Below are 4,672 nucleotides of genomic sequence, written 5' to 3'. Positions count from 1 at the left end.
CTAAACGAAAATTGTTTTTTTGACATAGAAAACTTCACAATGACACAAGTAAATGACATAAATGCCCCAAACGGTAGTTAACAACCGCTCATTTTTACACCGGCAGTTAACAACCGCTGGAAGCCAGCGACAGTTAACTGCCGCTCACACCAGTTAACAGAACCAGTGTAGTCTGCACTGGTTTTTCCCAGGAAATGTGTCCTGTTTTACCTGTAATTTCAAACGGCAATTCCGAAGGAAATCAAACCGAAACAACAACATCCAGCAATCACAAACATCAACATTTCATAGTTTATCAATTATTTGGTAACATTACACAAAACTGATAATGCGTTAACGTTTCACAATTGTTTGAAATTCGTCAAATTTTCCACATTATGCAACACATTACACGTAATGCACATTAATTACTAATAAATGCGAAACTCAAATATTTTGATATATATATATATAGTTAAAGTTTAGTTACATATAACCCAAAAAATTGGTCATTACATTATATATCCAAAAAAAATACGTCGGCGCGTATCGACCAAAAAACGGATTAACACGGACCAAAAAGTGTCACATTTCATCTAATAAAAGCAAATCATCTAAATGTTCTAGAACATCTTCAAATTCGATGTTTGCTTTAACCGGAGTGTCATCAAACATAATTGGATTGTCTTGATTTGTTGGCTTTTTTGGTGGAACCGGTCTCTCTTTTAGCTCAATGTCCATGAGTGTTCGGAAACGACCGTGTTGATCCAAAAATTCATCCTTCCATGTTGCCGCCTCTTCGCTCATGTGTAGCTTCCACTCCGTGGATGATGGAGGTAGTGGGCAACCATCTTTCAACGAAAGAAGGACAAAATGATATGGGATTAAACCAAGGCAAATCATGTTTTTCGGGTTAACTGGAGGCCGTCCTCTAAGTGGGAAAAAAGTCTCAGAGATGTAGTCTTTCCATGTAGTCATCTCTAAAACCAGTCTATTGTAACATGATGCAACGATGTGTCCCATATCCAGCAATGTCAACCATTTGTCGGGAGGTGCAAAGCTACTAGGATTTTTGGGAGGATACAATCCATCCAAGATGTAGTTGTAACGCTCCTCGCTCGCATATATCTCCATGTATTTGCTCCTATGCTCTTTCAACTCTTGAATAAGTGCTCTCCGCACCATAACATGACTTTCTTGCGTCAAACCTAAGGCTTCCGCTATAGCCTTAAACCCACAATGCCCGTCACCAATAACATCCACAACTCTCTCAATGTATGGTCTCATGAATTTTGGCATGTAATACATAGGATTGGATGAATCATAATTTCTTGAAACCAAGCTAGGCTTAGGAACCGAAACCGGAGAAACGCCAATGCGAGAACCTTTACTTTTAGGTTGTGAAGATTTTTTACGTGGTGAAGATTGACTTTCCGGATGTTGAGAATCAATAGTCTCCCAGGAAGACTGACTTTCCGGATGTTGAGAATCAATAGTCTCCGTTGGTTGCCACCTTTCTTGGAGGTGGTGACAACAATTTGGTCGCCGGAAATGCTAACAACAGCAAACCCTCTTTGATTTCTAGTTTCATTTGGAACGGAACTCTTTGGAGACGTTCTTGGATAGCACGCCTCTCCTCCGCGACCAAAAACAAATCTTCATTACTTTCTTCTTCACCCATATATAACTTATGCCAATGCGGGTGTATCTCATCCAATCGAATGGGCTTGTTGTGACGGATTTTCATAGCAATGAAGCATGCACAAGGTAGGCCATACGACGACCTTTGAACACAACCGCAAGTTCTCTTCTCGATGCACATTGTTTTCCTAGCACGCTCTTCTTCCACAAAAATAAAGTTCATGGCTTGTCTAGACACGTGACCCCCCAACCCGGAGTACAAAGTGACATCTTTGTATCGATGTTCCAAGACCGTAACGCTCCTACCAAACGATGATTATATCTCCCCAAATTGGTTTGCCAACATCTCATCTATTTTGTGACAAAAAGTACCCAAATCACCCTTGGAGGTGGACAAATATTCCTTCACCACACCATGAGCTCCTTCAACTCTATTCGTGGTCCTACACCCAAGATGTAACACAAGGTCCGTCCATGCCCTCACTAGGTTGTCCTTGAAAGGCTTCAAAATGGTAGTTTCAACATAGTGAAGAAACTTTGGATGATCCTTACAAGCATCTTGGAATTCCACTAGATTACCCGCATATAACTCTTGAGTAGGAGATTCAACCAATTTTTCCAATGCATCAAATATGGTATCAACCAACTTACTATGCTTCTCCTCGTCGACAATCTTCTTTTGCCCATCCACCACAACAACATTTTGTTTAACTTTGCAATCGGTGAAGATTCTTGATCTAACATTTTTGCCAACATGGAAATAACAAAGTATTGCACTACTACCGGGAAGAACATTTTTTACGGCATTCATCATACCCATGTCCCTGTCGGTCACTACCACCTTAGGCATATCGCTATTTGGTCCAAGAAGTTTAAGCAACATTTGCAAAGCCCAAGTAAAGTTATCCTCCTTCTCCGACGTCATAAATGCAAAACCAACCGAATATGTCAAATAGGTTGAGGTGACTCCAACTATTTCAAACGATGGCATCCTACACAAGTTGGTTTTGTACGTGGAATCCATTATCAAAACAGTCAGAAAATTGTTAAACAACTTTACCGATTTTGGATGAGTCCAAAATATGTCTTGAACGGTTTGACTTTCCTTTTTTTCTCTTACGTAATAAACATATCCATTCTCTTCCAACTTTGTGATTAGATATTGCATCTCCGTCAAGTCACCCCTTTTTGCCTTTTTGAAATTATGACGTTCATTGTAGCCTTGCTTGATATTTGTCATGGACTCTTTCCTTTTATTCTTCAAATTTGTCAAAATATTTTTTGGTTTCACCGAAGAATCGGTCAAGTCATGTACAATCTTCTTGTCGTCCTCCATTAATCTTCCGCCAAGAAGGTGCCCTGCTACATACGACACCATCTCATGGTTGTGAACGCCATTAAGAAAAGCCAATTTCCAAGCATTGTCTTCCCTGACGACATATCCACGCACCTTGAACAAACACCCACATTTTATTGATCCCGTTGCTTCATGCTTCACTTTTATCTTTGGCACTTTGTGCTCGCCGCTTCGTTCACAAACCAACTCCAACATAGCATTTCTACCTTCACAAGATCTTCTAATGATAACCGTAAATCCAGCACTATTTGCTTGTCGACAGACCCAACCGAGCAATTCGTCTTTATCTTTCCATGTGTCTCGGGTCGAAAAGAAATGAGCCGTGTCCACTTCGTTGTCACGAAGTTTCCACACATCGAAATTGACGCTTGAGGCCTCAACTTTAACGGAAGCTTCGACCTTAGCGGGAGCTTCAACCTTAATGGAATCGACAACTCTAGGGTTTTAACGTTATAAATCAACAAAAAGCTGTATCTAATATCATATAAATCAACAACATACAATTACTAAACTAACTAATAAACATGTATCTAATATCATATAATAACATAAACAAACCAAAAAAAATAAAAGAAAAAAAATTTGGCAGTAGCTACTGCCATTTGAAAATTTAGAAAATTTTCTAAGTGTCTAGCGGAAGTTAACAGCCGCTCACTCCCAGCGGTAGTTAACTGCCGCTACAACGCGTGACAGTACAAAAAAAAACCAGAAAAATAAATCAAATGTAATGGATTTTAACGTTGTAATACCTGTTCTTTGATGCATTTTTTGTGTAGAAACGTCTTAGCAATCGATCAGCAATGATTTGGAGGCATGATTTTGACACAAAAATTTTGAAATGGTTTTTTTTTGGGTATGGTATAGGAATGATGTAAGGTGATGAATGAATAGGTGAGGTAGGGGTTTTCGGGTTTTGGGGGGAAAGACAGCAAAGACAGTTAACAACCGCTGGGACCCAACGACAGTTAACTGCCGACGTATCTTCCAGCGGTTGTTAACTACCGTCAGAGGCATTAAGGTCATTTACTTGTGTCAACAGGAAGTATTCTATGTCAGAAAAGCAATTTTCTTACTAAACCACTCACGAAATGTTTTACTCACTTAACGGTAAAATAATAATAATGGTCACTTACCGGCTCACAACTAATTACCACACTAGTAACTTAGTAAATAATGGTTCCCACTTGAAACACTAAAAATAATTCTCACCATGAAATTGCAAAATTACCGTTTCTCGTAAAATGACCAAAATACCCCTAAGTCCAAAATGACTAAAACACCCTTCTAACACTGAAACCCATTAAAATACACACATAGGCAATTAATCACATATTGACATAATTAAACACATATAAAAACAATTAAAATTAAATCTAGCGAAAATCAAGCTGTTACATTGTCCCCCTATTAAAAAAATGGCAATTTTGGCCCATTTCTTCCCAAAATTGCTGAGAAGACGTCAGGTGTCCCCAAACAGGGGCCATAATCGTAACTTTTTTAGAAGATAAGAGGTTAAAAGATCATATTTCCCTTATGTTAGGGGGCAAAAAGTGCAGTTTAGCCTATATTAAAACAAGTAAGTATTAGCTAGTGAAATATTTAGAAAAATAAAATCAATATATCTTTTAACTTGTATTGAGGCGTATATTCAAGAATAAACTTTTTGCACTAAAAGAACGAATATTTAGAGACACA

The 4,672-nt window shown here is 38.5% G+C and overlaps 1 pseudogene; it reads right to left on the bottom strand.

The window, feature by feature from the left end:
- Positions 1 to 564: 564 nt before the first annotated feature.
- LOC146938119 (uncharacterized) lies at positions 565 to 4,461 on the bottom strand (annotated as a pseudogene).
- Between the last annotated feature and the right edge of the window lie 211 nt (positions 4,462 to 4,672).

Source organism: Medicago sativa, chromosome 3 (genome assembly GCF_051527215.1).
Source record: "Medicago sativa cultivar Bolivia chromosome 3, Bolivia_mono, whole genome shotgun sequence".
Classification (NCBI taxonomy): Eukaryota; Viridiplantae; Streptophyta; class Magnoliopsida; order Fabales; family Fabaceae; genus Medicago; species Medicago sativa.
This window is presented reverse-complemented; position numbering and strand designations above follow the sequence as displayed.